The sequence below is a fragment of the Struthio camelus genome, chromosome 4, assembly GCF_040807025.1.
Source record: "Struthio camelus isolate bStrCam1 chromosome 4, bStrCam1.hap1, whole genome shotgun sequence".
NCBI lineage: Eukaryota > Metazoa > Chordata > Aves > Struthioniformes > Struthionidae > Struthio > Struthio camelus.
Genome location: NC_090945.1, coordinates 55,160,358 through 55,184,069, shown reverse-complemented (window position 1 = coordinate 55,184,069; position 23,712 = coordinate 55,160,358). Strand labels below are relative to the sequence as shown.

General features: G+C 35.9%; 1 protein-coding gene across 4 annotated transcripts in view; it reads right to left on the bottom strand.

The window, feature by feature from the left end:
- Nucleotides 1-23,712, bottom strand: part of SGCZ (sarcoglycan zeta) — a 494,736-nt gene that overhangs the window by 286,146 nt on the left and 184,878 nt on the right. The gene's annotated exons all lie outside the window — the stretch shown is intronic.

Here is a 23,712-nt window from a genome sequence, read left to right as displayed (position 1 = left end):
TCTTTCTCTGTATCCCCAGTTACTCAGAAATTCAGTGCTCATATGCTGAGCACTAGAGACAAGCTGCTCAAATAAGTCAGACCTGACATCTGAAATGAGTAAGTCCCTGTGTTCCATGAAGTGAGGTATTCAGAGCAACTTCTAACCTCCCATTCTATCAAGATAAGGTTTAAGGATCAAATTATGTTTGTTTTCATTTAAAAAAAATGCAAACTTCTTTTGATCAACTATACATATTTTCCTAGGTATCTTCTATTAAAAAGGATAGATATAAGAATGTCTATGTAAAGGACATACAAAATAATCACTATCCAACGGTGATGTCCTCTACATGCAAGGCATATAGGACAGCACCTTTAAAATGAAGACGCATGCATGAATAAAATAATATTCTTTAAGTGTTTCATATTGAAATCAGTACTTTGCTATGTTTAAAGTAACAGAAGTAAAACTGGAAGATCTAGAAACATCATCAGAAAGGAAAGACTGCTAGGAACCTATTCATTTTGTCTTTATTCAATAATTGATATATATTGACTTAGATCTGGAGTTTGATACCCCCGTGACTGAAACAGCAGTGGTAATTTCTGTTCTTGTGTCAGTCTTGCCTGTCTTTAGACCATTTCCCCATTTGTGACTGTGTGAGTTCTCATATATGTTGAACATGGCCAAAGGTTCTTTGGCTTTATTTAAGGATCCCTCCTCAGCTTAGGTTTTAGCTGTTGCTTCTTTGCTCTTAAATTTAACCTGAGAAAAAAATATGTAGTTTACATAAAATATTTAGGTACAGTATTTAGCTTTGGTTTTGGCTAAATTAAGCTTTATTTTAAGAATTCCAAGTACATTAGTACCTGTTCTGTTGTCATAGCACTTGGAAATCCTCGTCAGATTAGCACAGTTGACTGTGGTAGGTGCAGCAGGAGCAAGGCAAACACAGTCTGTAATAAAGTCAGTATTTACGGAAACAGATTCATACTGCAAGTGGAAATTCTCAGGGCAGTTTCTGTGCAGTTTCTCTGCACAGGCATGCACTGTGTAAAGTACTTCAGACAGAACCTCAGGGAAATGAACTCCCAAATAAGCATTTATATCCTTTTCTTCAGACACCATATCCATATTCAGTAAGCATTTGCCATTCAGAAGAACAAAGAGATCCTGTATCCTTCATTAGCCACCCTTCTTGACAGATACTTTGTGGCTATTTTCATTTGGCATTCTTATTTGCCATTCTGAATCATTCTAGATTGAAATACATTGCAGTAGACGCTAGTGAAAACCAAACCTTGGTGTTTACATTCTAATCAGAAAAGGCTAAGTCCCAGCTGTTGTGTAAATAATATTCAGAATTATCTTTCATCATATCCTGGGCCAAATTTCATCTCTAATGTAAGCAGGCAATACTCCAACACCTCCACTGCACTTGTAACTCATCTGCGTGGAGGATGAAATTTGGCCTTTGGAGTTAATTTCCAAGTACGTTTTGACAATCCATATTTTCATTGCAGATGCTACAAAAATTACAATTTACCACGGAATCTAGTGAAGACAGAAGTGCTGACAGCTTTCTTAGCACCATTCTGGTTTCTTTTTCCAGGCACAGGAAATCTGCTCTGTTGACAAAAATCTCTGTCTCCAAAATATAAACAAAAAATCCCAAAGATCTAAAAACAAAGCAAAGTCTTTTGACTTCTCTTATAACTCCTGTGACACTTTTGATAAAGGGCAGTACTATATCAACAGTTGGTACTACAAGTTCCCATTTCATCTCTCAGAAAGGATAGCACTTTACACTGATAAGATAATTCCTTTGATTGCATGACAAACGAGATTTTTGGTTGGAAGCATTCCTTTATATGAAATGAGCATTACTGTTACCTCTCCTTTCACCCCAATACTTACAACATGCAAATATCTTACTTCCAGAATTTGCCCTTATGAATCAGAATGTTGGATTAAACAAACCACTGTCCCTCCAACAGCACTGTCAGTAAATGCGGTTGCCCAGGAGGGGAGGAATATCTTCAGCTGCTCATTGATTTGCATCCAGTAAGCAGCTGGAAAAAAAGAATGCAATCTACTTCTCTTGCAACAACTGTCCCTTTATTCCTCCTATTTTTGTCATACAATAACCTATTAAGTGCCAAAACAAATTTACTCTCACAAATACCTATTGATACAAAGTTCCCTTAAAAATTATCTCAACGCTACCAAATAAATAAACTTAAGCCAAACAGACCAAGTCCCTACACAGAACACTGGGTCACTTGAGTCTTCTATTTGATGAAAACATACACACACACTCTCTCTCATTTTCCTTTTGATATACGTACTGAATTGTACATGATAAGTGAAAGGTTCAGGCTTTGTTTTTTCTTTTTGCTTGCTATAAATTCATGGTTTGCATTTGAAGGAATTCAAAAACTTTCCAACAAACTTTAGAGAGCTGGGCGTGCTTTCTAGGGCTTTTTTGCCAAATAAACAGATTGACTAGGAATAGATAATGGCATAAGAAAGTCACAGAATGAAACTTCAAAGGATGGAATCACAAGCAGCATGACCAGACCCAATGAGAAGTAAAGCATATAGGATAAGAGTACTTTACTAAGGTCATAAGACTCTTTAAAGACTTTTATGAGCAAAACAAGGAAGGAAAGTCTAAAACTTCAGTTCTACTAAAAACTCATACCCTTGATGCTCCTACCATACATACCAGAGGGGCAAATTACTGTATCTAGTGGTGTATTGTTGAGCATAACAGCTCGAGGGAATGGCTGATAAATGAGAAGGCAGCTAGATCCAAGATCTAGCTCAGGTCCGCTTTTGAAAAAGATAACCCTCGGTACTGCACAGACTAATCAGCAACTTGAGACTCTCTCAGATTACATCAAAGTCCCATGTATTTCATTAAGCAAAAATCTCTAACAGAATATTTGGTTTCAACTATTAGGAAGCAAACGTCACAATCCTCTTAACTGTAAACAGCTTTTGAACAATTTCTTTCCTATCAAAGTCACCTTTTTGAAATGCAGTTAAAGATGAATCATTGTTTCCTTGCATTCTGAACTCTTCAGCAGGGATAGAGATCTCAATTCCCTACGGGGTGCTCTTATATTTCTGAATGATCTCACATTTCAGAGACTTGTGGTTTAATCTAGGGATTCAAATGTGTAAGCAGCTATGAAGGCCACATCCTGTGAAAGATTTCTGAAAGTCTACCAACTGCTTGAATCAAATAATTTTTTTCTTTTTTCTTTTTTTTTTTTTTGTCTAAATCCCAGCTTGGAATGTGCAACAGAAAACAAGAAATATTAATGCTTAAATCATCACCTGGCAGAGAGTCACCAGCTGGTCACTCTGCTGCTTGTTTATGTTATCCAAAAACTAACTTAAATTGCATAAACATTCCTTCGAGCACTAGCATCTAAAAATCATCCTTTTCTCCAGTCTTAACTGCCAGACCCAAAATCTAGTGGATTTTGGAGAGGCAAGCTAGTTAAAAACATCAAAAAGGTTTTCATCCACACGAGTTCCCCCCACCCCGCCTTTGAACTCCATCTGTGCCCCATGGATGAATCATGATTGTTTTTTGAGAAAAAGAGAAGTAGAATAGCGAACACTACTAGAATATAATTAGGGCACAAGATTAGATGTAGCAAGATATTTTTCTTATCTCTGCAACTTCATTTTCATGGACTTAAGTACTCCTTTTAGAAGTAGTCTCAGTCTTCTAACATTTTAGTTTCATTTTGTCTAAAACAGAGCAATGATATAGGTGCGTTGCAATTCTTAATCCATAATCTTCCATAAACATTTGTCTCACAGAACCATTGCCCACTAGGATCAACACACATTCCATAAGGGATGAAATTATGGCACAGTCTAACAGATGTTATAAAATTGTGTCAAATAACAAGCGTGTCTTGAAAGAAGATGGCAGAGTACAACTCTGAACTGTATTTAGCAGTTACATTACAGAATAACACCAATGAAGCACCCGGTTTTCACCTACTGAGATTTTCTTCAATGTAAAACTGAAAGTAATGCTTGCAGTGTTGAGAACTGACACCAACGGAACTGAGAACTTTCAGAAATATGACGAGATAGACAAGATGAAATCAATTTGAGATTTGGGGAAGTGCCATTGCTTCATGAAAATGATGCTATACCTCGCTGCAGTGGAAAATGGCACAAAGAGGAATGACGGTACAAGTAGGAGGCCTGAAGAGAATTTTGTCATAAAAGCTGACTGGCTTTCTCCAAGATCTCAGATTGGCAAAAACACATAGAACAATATTCCAAGCAGTTAGATATGACAGCTGAACTACTGAAATTGCTAACATCTGGGGGACAGGAGGAGGGGTAGGGAAAAAAACAAACCAACCAACCAAAAACACTCAAAGATCAGCCTCTCTCAGGACTTAGATGTTATAGAACCCCTATGTGGGTCCAACACAGCAGTCATTGTTTTACTTCCCTCTCTTTTCTCCCTAGACTCCATGCAGTGGTAACACCTCCTACTTCTATAGTGTATCTGCCTCCCTTTGCCTGGTATAGTCCTGCAAAACAGCCACAGCTGGCCAATAAACTAAGTGGTTGACCTTGGCATACAGATATCACTATTAAAGGTGATGTTGGGCAAATGCCCTATTAGGAGGAGCATTTGGAGTATCACCAGCTCATGCAGGTCCCCCCCGTCAGACTTCGGATATGCGTGAGCACCCTATCTGATGGACAACTGAGCAACTGATAAGACAATCTAAATATCACGAGATGCATATATATCATACTGTTGGGTCTCCAAAGACTGGCATAACACACATATGCATTGCATGCTCAGCACTGAAATGCTCTCCCTCTTAAAAAGCAAAACAAAGAAATAAAATGATGCTTTGGTCTTATAAACAAACCATGCCTAAGTTAAGAGTCTAGCAAGAGCTGATTCCTCAGGTATACATGGTGAATACATGTAAGATCCACAACAGTGACAAATATGAGATGAGATATATCTAAATAACAGATAGGATGTGTTAAAGATTTTTTTTTTCCCCTCCTTCTTAAATACTGCCTTTCTCTAGGCTTCTGATGAGCTCTCTAGGCTTTCCCCTATCTTGGATCCACATTATAAAACTGTCCAAGGGTAGAGACCCTTATACTGTATTGTACAAAAACAAAGTAAGTGTCAAGTTCTTTGTTTTAGGAGAACAGTGGTTAAAGCATGCACTAAAGAGAGGAAAGAATCACACCTAAGGCATGATCTAAATCTCTTAAGCGAGTAGCCCTGAATTTAAACTACACCTAGTCTGGAAAGTGGGCATTCTTAAGCCTACTTTAGGATGCTAAAAGTCATGCACACGCTCACACAAAGGTAAAAGAATCTGGGTCTCAGAGTCAGCAAGCACAAACACATCTCTGCCATCCAACATCCAGGGTCCTTACAAACAAAATGAGGTGGAGAAGGAGATGGAATTTAACCCCTAAAACCACTATCTACTTCTCTATCTCTCTTAAAAAAAAAAAAAAAAAAAAAAAGAGGCATATTCTTCAAAAGGAGAATCAAAAATGCTCTCTTTGGACTGAAAAGCTTAAAACATATTTGTAAAGACCACCCCTCTAGGCCTTGTGACCCATAATCTCTAAGAGCTCATAAAAAAAACCCATTAATTAATATACATAAACAAATATATACACGTGGTGTTGAAATGAAGAAAATGAAAAGGTAAATGCTGGCTGAGTGATTATCTGTTGACAGAGAATCCTCCATATTATCATGTTAGGTAAGGAAAAAAACAAAAAAGCTAGATTAAGGTGTACAGTTGTAATTTTCTATCAGATAATTTCACTGGTACATGAGTATCAAGTATGTCAAAAAAACTCGATTTTTCTGCAATGGAAGATTGTAAAATAAGATAACTCACTATTAACTTTCCTCCTTTTTTATATTATGAAGTACCAAGGATAAAAGGAATGTCTGAACAGTTTACTACTGGATACTGTAGCCCTCTTTGAAGTATTTGGTCTCTGATACAACATTTGACATTAAGAAAAGTCATGGTGTTTTTCTGATGTAGGACAATTCCCATATATATACGTATTTTTAAAAAGGAGTGCAAAGTGAACTAAAGTAAGCGTTTCCTGTTTCATAAGCTGAAAATAATATTGCCTATTCACAGGCAGAAAGAATTCAATAGATTCTAGCCACAGTAATTTAGATGCAATCCTCATCTTCCTTTTTCATCTGCACAACTGTACTATGCTTGATAAAATAGCTCTTGAATTTGAATGCACAGCACAAATTAGAGTCCTAGTTCTACCCAATCTTTGTTCAAAAGTAAGTGTATTGCACTTTCAGCTGCATTATCAGGTAGTTTAACTCAGAATTTGCCATTTTGGAATTTTCCATATATTCAAATAATATAACTCTCATGGCCAGCAGTTCAAACATTCCAAGTCAAATATCTGTACCCTAAGGACATGAAATAGGCTTCAGAAGCACGAGGTTTTGGGGGGTTTTTTTGGTACATTTGTTTCCAAAGCAACTTTAGCCCTTATTATTTCTTTTCTGATTCTTAAAAAAAAAAAAAAAATTTGGTCACATTTTCATCTATCTTTGTTATATTTTCAAGCTTTTCTCGCCATCTTTATAAAGGGAAAGCAGAAGCAGATGTATATTCTAAAAAATACTGTGCAAAGGCTTTAAGAAAAATACCTAACTGTCATTAGAGTCATAGGTCATCTGGACAAAAGGAAAAAGGAAACAGGAAACACCAAGAAGGAATTTACAGGGCTGATACTTTGTGGATTAAGGCACCCGCTTTTTGCTAAGTGCTGGGAAAGTGTTGCTACATCCAAGAGTCTGAACAGGCAGCTGAAGGAAGAAACGCGCAGTGGTCTACAGTTACTTTTTTCTACAGCTACTTTTCTGGCCAAGTATGCATACCATGTTACAAGCCTTTTCTCAGGCTTAGGCCCAGGATTCACTTATGTGACCAGTAGCTAGAATCAGGCAGAACAATGCATTGCAGCCATTTCATTATACCACCACCACTGCAAAAGTGGGGGGGAATAAATTAGCTGGATTTAATACTCTGCAGCATAGTTAAAACTGAAGATGATATAAATGGCTAACTATTCTCACAAGTATCTAACAGCTGAAAGGCCGTCTCATGAACACGCATGCTTAAGAGTCTGGGAAGGTATCTTTCGCTACATGAAAAGGTCACTACACTTCCTTTTCTTTTTGTTCTTTCTTAATCTTTACAGAAAAAGAAAAAAAATCTTCCTTATTGATCAAGGAATTGTTACAGGTATAGGCCTATTAACCTTTCTTGAGCATGACACTGCTGCTGAAACAGAGCTGTTGGATTAAAAAAAATTTTCCTGAACAACCTTATCAATGGGCACAGGTGCTGTGACAATTAGAATAACTCAGGCAGGTTCCAAGTTTAGCAGCTTCACAGACTTCACTAAGAGAGATGAGAATGAATAAGACTGCAAAATCTGATCCGACATTGTCCCAGGAATACCAGTATGGCTTTTGTCAACTCGGATAACCTTGACTGGACTTATGACCTCACTCTCCAACGGGAAAGAGTGCACACAGTTCCAAAACACGATTCTGTTCTGCTGCTCTAAGAACTAGTTCGTGACTGAACCAGTCAAGCTAAGATTTAAGCCTTAGAAAGCATCAGTGAATGACATATTTGTTTCTGTTCTTCTGTGCAGGCCTCTGGTTGCTTAGTTTTACTAAAAGTAATTAACTAAGTACAATATAATGGTTTGCAGCCTATTAAGTTATTTTCATGGGAATTTAAATAAATTAGCTATAATTAGAACTAATGAAATCTAAGAGCGCTGGGTTCAACTGCAAAAATTGTTCCATTGCCTGGGACCCCTATTTACTACAGTATTTGAACACCTTCAAATCATCCTTAATATCCTAGCACTCACATTACAATACAGATCTAAAAGAGCTCAGTCGTCTTTGCTCTCACCTTCAATTGTTCTCATATGGTACTAGAGCAACAAAAAATAAAATCAAAACAAAGTATGAAATAAAAAGGTTTGTGAAATTAATTACTGGAGAAAAAGGGAAAGAAAAAACAAAATTTAAAAGTATAATTTAAATTGGATTCCTATAGAAACCAAAACATAAAGTCAGTAGAGATTTTTGTAACACTTAAGAGGTTCAGTACTACAAAATATCATATACAAGAAAAACAGAAATAAATTCGCTGGCTCAGATTTGAACTAGCAAGCAGAGTCAGAAGACAACTAGTATTTTAGACAAGCTCAATATCACAAGACAATGGAAGAGCAAGTTAACAAAATGAGGCTCAATTTTGAAATAAAACCCCTTATTACATCACTGTGTCAAAAGGCAGCACAAATCCTCCAGTCTAAAAGTGCTTCATTAAAGGACCCCAGAGCTCCTAGAAAAATACTAATTTCTTTATGACTGCAGTCACTATATACTACAATAATAACCAAATATTAATGAAAGAGACACATAAGCGCATAAAGTCTTCCCTTTCATTCCACTATTCTTAATTAGTTCCTTACCTTCCTTTGTTCTGTTTTGTTCTCTAATCTACATGGTTCTTTTGTTTAGTTTTTCATCCTTCTGTCTGCCCTTTACTTTCTCACTTTTTCTCTTCCTGTTCTTTCTCCTCATTTCACAGTTCTCTTCTCTTATCCTCATTCCTTACTACATATCCATAGTTTTCCCTCGCACTTAAACGTTCAAACACCAGAAGCCCAAGAAGTGCTACCTCAGATACGCTGTAACCTCTATAGTCTTCCTATTTGCATTCTCATCTCTACAGTCTCCCTCAAATAGCATAAGGCTCCCCCACTGGAAAGGTTGTTTAAATATACTCAGGCAGGCACTGTTTTGTTACATTATGAACAGGCAATCTCCTCAAGACTTCCTTTGTCACAACAGGTTTCAGACCACGGAACACCTTGAGGTGATCAGCATACCTATGTCAAATATTTTGAAAACTACTTGGCTTACCAGAAATTTCACTCCATTATTTTATGCAGGGACATATTTTGTCAACACGTTATCCAAATAACAGCCCAGTATGTTCTTTATATATGATTTTTAGCTCTAAAAAAGACTCTTCATTTGCCAGAAATACTTCAGCATGCTTTCAGGTATAAATTAAACCTGGAAAAGTTGAAGTATACTGTGTTTCAGTGAGGCAAAGTGGCTTTATAGCCCCCTCTCCCCCCAGTACTGGGGGTGTTTGGCATCCAATGGGTGCCTTCATGGATCACCAAGTGATTCAGAACAAATCTTTACCTTTAATACTCTGAAGAATCTATTTTTCACTGGCTAGAGGAGGCTGGAGAGACATGATTTAAAGAGATTAAGGAGGAAACAGTGTTCCCCCTAAGGTGAGGGAACAGGGATATCTTTCTGTAGCTTCAAAACTAAGAAAGATGTAAGTCAGAGGCAGAGGTTAGAAGTGAACAGACTGAGAATTTTTTTTTTTTTAAAATAAAGCCAGACCAAAAAAAAAATTGAGTCTAAGAGTACCATTTTTATGAGTTGGTGCTTGTTCTAACCTACTCTGATCTTTTTTCCATTTATCCTGTGAAGCTACATTATGAAAGTAATTTCTTCAGCACAATTGCCTAGCTTTTCTGTAAAATCAGTACTCTTGTGGTCAGTTTCTTCTGTTATTTTTTACACAGATTATTTCAGAACTTACTCAGCAGTCAGCATGTCATTAGGAAAGGTGGCAGGATGAAAAAATATCAATAAATTATTCCATTTATTTATTTGAGAAGTCAAATGGAGACTTGGAAATACGACAGCCAAAAAAGTTCAGCAACATTATGCTGGCTGGGTCCTCCCCACCCTAATTGCTTTCCTTTCTTACTTGGTTGTTCCTTCTAGCTACAGAGCCACAGCTGGTTCAAAATCCCCAAAGGTCTTCTTTTAAGCAGCATTTTTAAAGAGTGTATGAAGTATATTCCATAATTATTGACCCTCTGCAAGATATCAGCATAAAATAGGCTTGATGAGATTATCCCAATATTTACAATAGCATTCTTCATATGAATACTGCAAAACAAGCTGAAAACATGGAAAGGAACATATGCTGCAAATGGAGAATTCAACAGTATCTTCACAAACTTCCAAATGGACTTTTAAAACTTCATTTGCAGTCTACGTTCTGGTTCCTCAGTGACTAAACCACCAAACCAGCTTTCCAAATTGTTTATAACAATTTCAAAAGCAAGGAAGAAGCTTTTAAATTTACCTGTGAAAATAACTCTAAAAGAAAAAGAATAAACACACACATTGAGCAAAATGAGAAAAAAGAACCATAGTATGCAAAGCCCAGCAATCTGGCCACCATGTGCGTATGCCAAGAATAAAACTTTAGCTGAGATGTTCAGCTACCTGATATTCTGCAATGCTTTTTAGACCACCAAATAGAAGACTAGACATTTCAAAGCAAATAGAATGAAAGTACTTAACATTCTTTGGCCTTAAATACAGTTGCTTGCAAATAAATTACTTAGTATATCAGCTAATTTCACACAATTTCAGGGTCTCCATCTGAAGGATAGAGATCTAATCTAATCAAATTTTATCCTGAGAGTATTTGCTGGCATATACCCAACAAAAGAGAACTAACAACAGAAAGACAAAAGTTTTCATTTCCTTATTACACAACATGACATCTATTCCCCCTTTCCCTGAAATGTTCTGCCTACAAAAAGATAGGGATTATATTTTATAACTGCTATGACAAAGAGATCCTATGTAAACTGTCACTTCCTCAGTGACAGAAAATGGTATCCTATGTCAGAACAGAGGTAGCTACTCATGAAACAGGCATTAGATGTATTATAGTCCATGAAACGATACAAAACATCTTCAGGGAGCACTATAATTCAACAGCCTGTAGAAAGCTCTAAGGGTTTCGTAGCCCCAAAAGCAAAAGTTTCAAAGAAGCAACATGAAATCATTTGCATATGCATAGATGAGATGTGACATTAATGGCAGTACTTGAAGAAAATATGGCATTTCCTAAATGCAGAAGTTCTAAGTACTAAATAAACTACTGTAATAGTTTTATAGTTATGTGTTTGGTTTCAACTACAAAAGATTAAGACAGGATCAACAACCCTCCTCTGAATATTATGGCAGTTCACATAGAAGGTTTTGCCCAAGAGCTGTGGCTTTGGTGCAGTTAGTTTACCACCTAACTGCACAGCAGCAAGACCGTTTTGTTTTGAAGAGCCACAGTATCTTTTCTATTTTCAGAACACCCACAAGGGAACTTACAGAAAAATACCTCCCTATAGAGATAATGGTTCCTAGCTATCAGTAAGTTGCATTCCTTTTAACAAATCCACACTGTTTAGAAGTGTTGCAAGTAGCTAAAATGAACCTCCACAAAATCTAACTTCACAGAACATGTTATTCAAATAACAGTGCTTGGAAATCATCCCAATCACTGTCCCTACCATCACAATCCAAGGAAAGGGCAGCAAGATGGATACCATATAATTTGTCTCATACTACAAAATACTACACAATCCAATAAAAGAAATATTGTCTGGATAGTTATTGTTAGCATGACAATTACGATGATTGTATCTTTACTGAATTATGATATTGACTACAGTCCACACAGCCTTCAGTAACATATTCATACAGGATATGCTGAAATACTTTTTTCTAATCCACTCACTCATCAATAGATTAAATAACTGTTTATTCATACAGCGCACCCAAAGTAGTAGACAGGAGAGTCTCAGACAACAAAAGTCTCTGGATAATGACATCGACAAATATAGCTTTGTATCTCAATTCTTTTGCATTCTTAAAACTTCTGTATCTATCAAACTAAAAATATAATCCACCTAATAAATGGTTAAATGCTTCTGAGAACACTGAAGTGGAAAAATAATTGCTAGAAACAAGCATTTTAGAAGAAATAAACCTAGTATATGGCTCATGTAATGAGTATCTTAATACTCTAATAAATGTGTTTGCAAAGGAATCCCAGCTTGGAAATAAATATGAAAGGAGTGCTATGTTTTGAAATACTCATTAGGTTAAACCTCTACCAACTTAGAAACAAAACACTGAAACAGTTTTATATCTAATAGAATGTTGTGCTTTCCAAGACATTTAAGCTAGAGCAAACTAGTCGTTATTTAAGAACCATATCTAAGATACTAATGACTTCTGATCAGGTTCAGCTTTATAAAGTAAAATAACATGTAACATTTTAAGAGGCATTGTCCTGAAACTGGAGCTTACAATGGCATGAAAGATAAAGTAGCAAGAAATCCTATGTTAATATAAAATTAAAGAAAAAATTGCAAATATACATGTGTGTGAGCACACACACGTGTGCAGATATATACATATACATTCAAAACCAGTACAGGATTCTATTCATTTCTGGTCTATACTATTCTAGTACCTCCCTCAATTTTCCTAACTGTTATCTTATTGGAGAAGGCCACGGAGGGGAGGGGTGCTGAGGAGGACCTTAAGATGTTCAGGCATACAGAATGTTTTTTAAGGCAGTTCATCTCTTCATAATTGACATAAATTTTTATTAAGAGATATTTATATTGACACATTGCCAAGGAATCTGCTGGGCCTGGGCCACGCTGTAATTCATGCTAAATAAATCAGACATTTTAATCCAGTGAAGTTATGAGTGAAGTAATACAAAACGGAGAATAAGTAAATACAGACCTATCAATCTAGAAACACAACAAAAATAAGATATAAATGGAAACCAACATCTGCAGTGGGTTGTTTTTGCTTTATCTTTTTTTTTTTTTTTTAAATCGTTGTTTTTGCTTCTATCATTTGTAGGACTGTAGCTGTACAAGCCAGAGTTGAAAAGGATGAACTGCCTGTTCGTTTCATGTTCATGGACTCATGGAATAAAGTTGCTATAGTCTTTATAATTACTTTTTAGAAATAAAATTCTGTCATCTCTTCAAAAAGCTGAAGAGTTTCACAGATTTCTAGCTGCACAATTTATTGCAACTTTACTTACACTATAATTAAAAAAAAAAAAAAATCAATAAATAGCCCCACAGTGAAGCAGTTACTTACTGGATAATGAGCTCAGTAGCCTTAGACACAGAATAGTAATTGAGGAGTAACAATCTAACTTCTTCAGACATGCAAGTAACAATCTTACCTCCCAAAACATCTAGTGCTCTAAGCTAAATAGACCTCTCATCTGACCCGCTTTTTCTAATAATGTAGGACATCTTTCTCCAAAGCTATTTTTGTAGTTTATTAATCATCACAACTGGAAAATTTCTAAAAGCTTCCTGCAGGTTTAAGCTTATGCAATGTTTTTGTAGGTTTAGGTCCAGATACAGCTTTCAACTACTCAGAAATACAACTGGAGTAGATTCTTTGATTTACAAGAGTTAGCTAGCCTGACCAGAAGATAACAGAAATCATTGCAGTTGCTCATTGATCTCATACCTTTCAAATCACATTTTTTATACCCTGAAATTATTCTGAATATACAATTTGCTTAAAACATCACAATATGCCTTTACTGTATTTTACATATATCAAAGCAACTTGACTTATTTAAATGCTTGTTTACTCTCCATACTCATACAAACCTCTTTTTTCTTAATTACTTAAAGACTCTCCGGAAGCTAAAGAAAGACCAGACTTTTGTCATAGCTAAATTAGGCTTCAACATACATAATTCCATAAACGAGAAAAATGATTACAGCAGCACTCCCATTTCACAAGGGGAAATGCTCTCTGGAATATACAGTGTCCGAAGTAGCTAGTATCAAAGCATGATATGAATTCTCAGCAATACTTTCATTACTAAAAATGAAGTTTACTGCTCAAAACGCTTTTTTTCCCTTTTCCTTTGACTAATCAAACCGTTAGGTTTTTAGTTCCACTTTTACGTGAAGTCAGGGGAAAAAAAAGGATATATCCTTGAGCAGAAGTGAAGTGACTTCATTCAGTTACCTTCTGCTCAGTGATGATGGATTGCAAATTACTGTTTCACAATTTTTTTTTTTTTAAATCTGCACAATATTTTCTTTTGTTCAGAAGCAAGAAACCCTGAGGTAGTAACTATTTCTAATGCTCATCATTGATAAGCTGCAGATACTCAACACTTCATTAAAAATTAGCTCTGTGGAGAAATAAGTAACTTTTAGAACACAGCTAGACAAAGGTTCAAAACGCAAATTCAAGCGATCACACTCCTAAGATCCACCTGTTTCTGATAGCTCTGAATAAATTACACATTTAAGGCAGAAGTTACGCTAGGGAAACCTAAGGGGTTTAATGACTGTGCAACCTCAGAACAAGCAACACTTTCTGGATTTGACTCATCCAGCACTCACTGGAAGATTGAAAGTTCAGAAAACCTAGAACATACAATTTGAAACAGGAAAAAATATGGCATTTGGAAACAATATTCAAGAAAAAAAAAAAGACTGCTAAAACTGTACAGTTCTGGCTTCTACTATCAGGGCCTGAAATAAGGTTTTTACTTGCCTTGGCCATCTGGGGAAAAAGTCATAAAGTGATTGGAGAGTGAAAGAAAATACTGCATGTGAATAATATTAAATATGAATCTACAGATTTTTAACTGACTCTGGATCAGAGATATCGTTGAGAAAATAGATATTTCTGAATATTTATATTAGACTTTCAGTTATATAAGACAGTACTTTAGATGGGGTATTAAAGACTTTTTCCCTGAACGATATTTATTCTTAGGCCAACTGTATCTTATTTGAAAATAAAGAACAATGAGACTTTTTTGTTAATTGCCTTTTAACCTGCAAGAATCTGTACATATTTCTTTCAAAAATGAAAACAAAGTCAGCACAGTTGGTAGAATAAAGGAAATAAAAATAATTGCTGATACTTCTCATTTCTGTCATAGTAAAAATTTACATTTCATTTCTGTTGAAATATTCAGTTCTGAATAACTGTTTTACAATATATTCACAGCTTGTACTGAAATATCATATTTAGCTTATAATTCCCAAATTATTTACAGAAAAATCTTTATAATAGTAATGCATAACAGGGCATCAAACTAATATAATCAGTGATAGAATATGCTTTTTATTTATACTTGAAAGTAGAGGGTTTTAATATATTAAATGTGTGTCAAAATTAGTAATAAAACTCTGCATCAACCTGCTGACATTTCCTCTTTGCTCTCTCTCTGCTTTCAAACGTATCCTATTTCTTGATTGACAATTCTTTTTCATTCAAATGTTAATGTATTACATCTGAGATGATAGCACAGGCATGGAAGAGAAAGATAAGTGATACATCTTAGTACCTTTTCCTGTGAAATTGCATTAGCCTTCTGAGATAGTGTACAGGATGAAGCTGCAAATTCAAAGATCATTACACTGCTTATTACCCTTTGTGTTTATCTTCAGTGCTGCTAAAGCTTTGTAGAGAACCTATTTTCTCCAAAGCTGCATTAATGTCAAAATCCTCAATTTTTGGATTCCAGACTACATTCCAACTTGCAAATAATGCACAAAAGGATCTAGTATCAATCACAGGGAATTATATAAAAGCTAAAGGTTTGGTGCATTTGGCAAAAAAATTCAACCAGTGCTCTATTTCTAATTTACTGTGGGATCTTCACTCTAGTTCAGGTCATGTTTTACTAAGGAGAAAAATGAAATACTGAGCAATGTAGTAAGGTTGTGCCTAATCCCAATCTTTTCCTCATTCTGTTACAACTTGGGAGCTCTTTTAAGACTTATCTAGGTAACTTCTTTAATCTCAGCAACAGTTACTTTAGAGAAAATAGCACTGGCATGCCTAAAGGAAGCTAAAAGCAGGGGCGGAGGGGAATCCAATAGCAGCTGGGATGACCAAGTAGTACTACAAAAAAGCCAAAAACAAACAAAACATCCAAAAATTAGAAAATAAAAATAGAAACTAGAAATATTGTTGAAATTCTACTAGAATCAGAACAAGAGTATTTCTCCCTTCCCACTCCCCCCAAATGAAAAAGAATGTTCTACATTCATCAGCTAAATATCGTATCTACTCCCTTGTCTACACCAACAAGTGGCTACTATTTCAATAACAAACAAGATTTCATACACAAGCATAAAAAATTGCATACACATATTATACAAAACTGACAAACCCTGTGCATGTGTTTTTGATCATTTCCATCTCATTCATAGGCTTATAATAAAGTATTTTACTTCATGATTTTCATAAGAATTACACTTCAGTCTCTTTCTGCTGAAGATGTATCTGATAAGGTGTGGCCCTAAGATTCACTTCTGCCTGGAAGTGATGAATTACATTCTCCTGTTCCAAAAAGACCAATTCCAACTTTAAATCCAAATTGGAGATCACTAAACATTCTCAGGTGCCTCTGAAAGAAAGCCCACCAGAAAGTAACACTTGCAAATTAGAAAGGTTCATTCTAAGCATTGAAAAGCATTTGCCTTTGTCCACTGATACAAATATCTCCTGAAGGGCTTGTTTTTAATCTAAGTTTTTTCATGTTAAGCTGATTCCCTTTCAGCTATTGTTCTCGTGACTACAGAATGTTTTCTTGTAAGAGCAAATCTGTTTTTTGCTACAGTGACACCTCAAGCACAGGGTTTTAATGTCTGCTATTATTGTTTGATGCCATTCCTCCCTCCCCCCCCCTTTTTTTTTAAAAAAAAAAAAAAAAAAACATGTAATCTGATGAAACTCCACCTATAGTGTGGACACACACATCTGCATTACTCACTTTAAGCTTACTTTATAGTCAACGGAAAAAAGGAAAGTTATTCAACAGGATGTAGCAGTCACCTCATTTACAGTACATATATGAAAGAGGCCAGATTAATCATGCCCTAGAGTTTCCTCTTCTCCTTACTGGATTCAAGCGAGGCTGGGGCTCACTAGCTCAATTCTATGTGTCTACATACTAGACATCTAAAGTTCACTAAATAAATTCTAGCCTTCAGGTCTTCAGTTTAAGAATATTTCAGATGCCTTTTTTATAAGTACACATGTACAACAGTTACCATATTTTACTTGCATCCAATTTTTATTAATCATTCTGCTACTTCATTTGCTATTTCGTTTGGACATATAGATTAAAAACGTCATTCACTTAAGAGGAATTTTAAAGGCAAGCTAAAACTTGCATCAAAGTCGGGCATAAAGCATGTCTGCTGTGTAGAGTAGAAAGCACCAACCGCAAAATAAGTGGTTTAGATACTATAACCTTAGTCTTCCATCACTCGTCTGCTCCAAATCAATTATTTCACCTGGACCTTCCTAAATAGAGTAGCAAGGACTAATTTCTGAAACAGTGACATTCTCATCCTCACCCTACATTTGATTAATTCACCCACTTATTCCTCTGTCTCTCTCACCCCATCCCCACCCCTCCATACCACATACAAGAATTCTCAAGTTTTAGATAGATACTTTGCAAGTGTCTTTTTGATTCAATCTTCTATTTAGCATTTGAATATAAAATCCCCTTTCAAATATGTCATTTGCCAACCTGTCTCATCTTCTTACTTTAAAAGAGTAACATTTTTTATTAAAAAGGATGGAGAGAATTAATTTAACATTCTCTGCAATTTTTTGCCTTTCCCAGAAAGATGATGATGATAATGACTTTCAGGAAACGTCTCCACTTCTGATATACATCACTTCCCAATTGCCCCCAAACCTTTGTGTCACTGTCATAATCACTTCTATTAAGAAGGCTTGTAAAAAAGCTCCACTTTTGTAGAAAAGGAAAGCGATGTCTTGGGTTCTGTCTGTAGAACATGAAAGATGATGTTAGTAAACATTTGTATCAGCGTGCTTTGCTACTAGATTACAGTCTTTTAGGCATATGGCTAGGCAGTAGCAAAAAGAGTAACAGAAAAGCAAGCAGTTAGCTAATGGGTGATCAGCATGCGTGTCCATTGCACAGTAGGAGTTGCAAGTAAAGTATAAGATAAGCTTAGGATTCACCTGAAATACAGTCTGCAAGAAAGAAACCTGCAAGTTTCAGCAGCACTTCAAGCATAAAATATGACCTAGAAAAGTACGGCTTTAATCATTTCTGTAATTACAAATATTGGTTGCTCAAAGCTCCTATGAATTCTCATAAATAACCCTCTTCCCAACAAACACTGTGTTATTTGCATCTCTCTTGAGCTAAAGACCTGGGAGTCTTGAGCTAAAGCTGGGAGTAACATCCCAAACCTCCTTCAGTTTTGATTTTTCTATATTGTATTATCTTTTTCACTATTTCATCAGGAATGGTTTTCCAGTTCACAGTCTGTTCCTGCTTAAGCTTCTGACATTCTGTAGGTACAGCATAGTTTTATCTGTATGACCAAAACTCTGTCTTGTCATTATAGATTTACAGAAAAATGTAGGTTTCAAATGTCTCAGCCTACAAGGAAAAAGATGGATAGAAAAATCACTTGGCCCTTACTTGGGAATTTAACTGTATCTTGATAACAGAGAATACAGAAAAAGTGAAAAAGTAGTATTATTTTTCCTGGCATTCAAAACATTATTAGAAACTACCATAGTAACAACTGTAGTCTTATAACTCAGTAAATATGGTGCTGTCCTCATATGGACAGGTTGTAGTCTTTGTGTTAAGCTAACAGCTGTATCGCCACATTCAGATGTTCCAAAGTTTATGTTATTTCATGAAGAAAAAAAATTGTCTATGCTTTTGACAACTTCTACGAAATGATTACCTCAATGCTATATTAGCTATATTGTACTGTTACCTGTTATGTAATTTATAATTATATATTGGTACCTATATATAATATGTATTCCAAATGCATTTTATCTAGGTTTCAACAAGTCAGCAATAAGACCTTGCCTTTTTCAGTCCATTTATTCCTCAGCTAATACAAATTCTTCAAAAGCACTGAAATTAGCTCCAAAGAACTCACTTTTTTTTTGTGGGAAGATACCTACACTAGTATTTTGCCTTTCTAGCCACTTTAAAGGCAAAACAATGTTGCCACGTCTGAGCAATATTGAGAATCAATGTTTTCTGCATGCGTATTTTGCACTTATATTGTACTTTTTTCAAGATTACACTAAACTACCTTCACTTACTAGGTAAATAATCTGTGGTATTTAGAGTCATGAAAAACATCCAACTCAAGCCTGACTCCTTGTTTCATTCCTTCATCTTAAAGTGATATTTCTCATTAGTTCCACATTTGAGATCTTAGAAGACCTGGCTCATGAATCAGAAGTACAATTCCTTCAGTAGTATTGTATTACCTGTAGTTCCATTTCAGCCGTATTCTGTCTGCTGGTCTTAGCAGTTAAGTCACTTTTTGTATAATGGCAAATGCTTTATTAAAATATATGATATATACACACACACATTTCTGAAGTGTTCAGTGTAAAATGAAACATCAGTTTTAACTTTGGAAAGTTGGACTATCTGTCCACGGATAAACAGTATTATAACTACAGCTAAATTAGAACTTGTCTAGTGTGCTATTTTTATTTTACTAATAAAACTTTTCAGCCTCTTACTAGTGGAAGGCACTCTGCCTGGACACACAAAGACATTGGAACTGCTACGTTCATGTATGCACGGACACAAGAAAGACCAAAACAGACCATAAAGGCTGTAAGCAAGCAATGGTTTGGTCATCAGACAAAATATTGCATATCTTCTCCCTCAGAGACTGACCTCAAGTTCTAATCAAAACAAAGATCATAGCAATTTTGGAAAAAATAAAAAAGATCACCACCATCAGTCTGCAAGATGGACAGTGAACACATGCTCAGCAGTTATGAGCCATTAGAATAATCTTACATAATGAATAGGGTTGCAACCATAAAAATAAAAGAAAATCAAGAAGTCAGAGTAAAGCATTTTAAGAGATAGAAATTTACAGTATGAAAGCAACTAAACGGACTATGAAGTTGACAGGCATAAAATACACTGACAAGACCAACTTCTTTTAAGTCTAAATTTAAAGAAAGGGTAAAAATAACATTAATAAATAGAAAAACACCCTTTCCATAGGAGGAGCAATAATGTCTGAAATTAGTGATGAACTTGTGAAGAGGATTACTTCAGTAAATGGTAGCTATTTAAGGTCTACAAGTAAAACAGAATCATGACTAAATTAGATTATTGCTGTTACATTAACCTTCTGCGATGAAGTATTTGAAAATTGAGATGTTACATTCAGGGACTTTTTTTTAAATCTAAAAGATGACAAACTAGATAGGTGTTTTTGAGATTCAATTCCTGTTAGACAAATTTTATGCTTGATTTTCAAATGCTTCATTCAATTCTTGAGGTTTTATAGGGGGATTATATACCAAAAAAAAGGTACATATAGCAATGAAGGAGAAGTACTGCCCATACACTGAAAAACATTACTTGATAATCTCTGCTTTCTTTCATAATCTCCGATGAAGCCTGATTGTTTGGCTTCCAAGGTTTCCAAATCCGTGCACCATTTTCTCCATGAAGGTCTGCAGCATTTTTTGTGTCTAATCATTAAATGCTCCTACAAAATGCCAGGCAAGAAATGGCAAAACTCCAGTAACGTTTCATCCTCCCTGGAAAATTTCCAAATCACTCACAGTAAATAAACTCTTGCATAGATTTTGCAGAGGAGGTTCTCAGTGGATCTCATGTATATTTAGTAAACTACTAAAATCATCATAACAACATGCGATGAAGAATAAACACAACACATTTTTGAAAACAAGGAAGAAAAGGTCACCAGGAGACCCCACAATAATCTAAAAAACTAATTTAGAGTAAAAATTCCAAAAAAAAAAAAAAGGCTATAACTGAGCCATGTTTAAGCATGAGAAATCTCATAAGTAATTCTGGGAGAAAAAGAGTTTTTGAATGACACAGTTATCCAAAATCCAAATCAGAAAAGTCTAAAGAATTCATCGATTTTAATGACAATCCAAGCATTCAGTATGCACAAAAAACTTTAACACCATGGAATAGTAGGTCTATATACCATACGTACCAAGTCAAGTTTATTTGAACATTAAATACAATCTTAAGTATTACAGTTCTCTTATGAAATGTAAAACATACATTTCAGCTTTTATTTTAGAGATGGTTGGGTGCAGAGCACGTACAATCTTTTAAGCAAGCATGACTGCTTTCTATCACTCAGATGATCTGTACATGATTAACTGATGACATGCAGTTAATTCTCCTAATTTAAAAGACATCATTTCCCTTTCCTTTCAAATACACATGAATAAAGTATGCCCAATATTAGTACATTTCCTTTTTTATCCTGCTATTCCCTGTAATAACCTTCTACCTTATCCAAAAGTTACAGTCTTCCTAAAGCAACCTCTCAAAGTAGTAGTAGCACTCTGCTACTCAAGATACACACACACACGTGCATGCGTGCACGTGGGCTTCCTGGACCAATGTTCTAGTAATTCTAAGAAAGAAAAGTCAGTTACAAGTCTAATTATCCTATGCTAGGAATTCAGCACCACATTGTGCTATATTCACCTTTCCAATAACCTTCCTTTCCACTGAAAATTATTTTTTTCCCTTCCGAATACATTACATTTACCAGAAAGAAAAAAGAAAGATCAGCTAATAAAAAGCACAACAGAGCAATAAAAAAAAATCAAACCAGAACAAAAAACCAGTGGTACCTTGCTGTTAAGCCTGAAAGCATAGCAATATTTTTCATCATATAAAAAGGTATGTCAGATGATTTTCATACACTTCTCCACTAGGGGTACACTGAAGAATATGGAGATAAATATAGTAAAGATATAGCTTTTAAAATGGAGGAAATTTTAGCCTGAGAAATGTCACAATAAAAAATCATAGAAAGATTTAAATTGGAAGGAACTTCTGCAATCATCTAGTCCTAAAGCTGTTCAAAACAGGATTAGCTTCCACTTTGGACCATTTCCTCAGAGCCATGGCCAGCAGAGTCCTGGCATAGCCATGGATGGAGGCTCCCAGCTTCTCCCGGCAGCCTGTTCCAGTCACTAACACTCCCATGGTGAAGAATCTTTTCCTTATATCCAATTAAAGCTCTCCATGTTACATCTGGCAACTGTTACCTCTTGCCCTGTTCTTATACACCTCTGAGAAGGGTTGGGCTCTGTCTTCTCTATAACCCCTGTTAGACAGCGGAAGACAGCAGCTGATCCCAAGCCTTCCCTTCTGAACAGAACCGGATCCCTGCACCTCTCCTCACTCAGCACATACTCCTACTCCTAACCATCTTGGCAGCCCCCTAGTAGCCTTTCCAGCTTGTGTCTCTTGTTCTCCAGGCCCTCAAATATATATTTTCCAGATGTTGGTGTAAAACGCATTGAATTGGCGGTGCACCCTTGTGGCAGAGATGCCAGCCACATACTGGGCTGAGTATTAGCAAGAGTGCAGCAGAGAACGAAGAAAGGGATTACTCTCCTCTGCTCAACACTTGTGAAACTAGGTGCACTACTGGGCTTCCCAGTACAAAGAAGACATTGATATACTGGAGCAAGGCCAGGACGGTTAAGTGCCTGGAGCACATGATGGATAAGGAGAAAATGAGAAAGCAGGTTTCTCCAGCCTTAAGAACAAAAGTCTGGGAAGAGATTTGACTGCCCTCTAACTCCCTAACGCGAGAGGATAGAAAAGACACAGCCAGACTCTTCTTGGAGGTTCACAGACACAGGACAAGGGGCTACAGATATAAATTGCAATACAGGAAATTCTGAGTAGGGGTATAAGGGAAGAAAAAAAATTATCATGGGGGTGTCCAAATACTGGAGGGTTGTCGAATTTCAATCCTAGGAGACACAAACTTGAATGGACAAGACCTGAACAGGCTGATCTAATTGGATCAGCTTTGGGCAAGCGATTGGACTACAGGACCTGCTTTCCACCCTAAATAGGTTTATGATTCTATAATTATATGCAATACATATTACAGGAAAAGCTAGTACTAGCATAAGCTGGTTACATTTCTCACAGGACTGAATATACATCAAAGCAAAACTTCAAAACAAAGATCAAGGAGCATTAAGTAGTGCACTGACTGTCTCTTTTCTGATGTGAGGTTAACTTCTTCCAAGCCAAATGACTCATCTGTGACTGATTTATGTATGTCATGTCATCTACATCAAGCACAGACAAACTTCAGCCTCTTCATTTTCCTTCTTTTAGATACTAATTTGAAAATTTACATTAAAAAGATATACATACAACTATTCGCTGAAAGTTGATAAATATAAATTCAATTGCTTGGAAGAGCAGGTTGCCTTAGTTACCACAAAAGCAGTTTACAGTCGTTTCAGTGCTGCAGCAAGTACTGAATTTTTCTTTACTGTAGTTTCTTTCACTTCTGCAATGCAGCAGAAGCAACTGATCTAAACACCTTAATGAATACATGAGTAAAAATGCTTGGGATGTCAGACCCTAACACTGGTATCTTCAAGCAAACAAAGCAAGGGAAATTCGAACTAGGCTATAGGATCTAATGTGTGCAGAAATTCCCAGAACTTTTATCTGCAATTGAAGCCAAAGGAGCTGTGCTTGAACATATTCAGGTCATACAACGATGCACATTTGTAAATATTCACTGTCTCATATGGAATACTCAGCATTTTTGTATACTTTAGACTTAAAATCTCAGTATTCTTACTTTTCCACCCTTACTCTCGTAATAAATGACAACGGGGATATC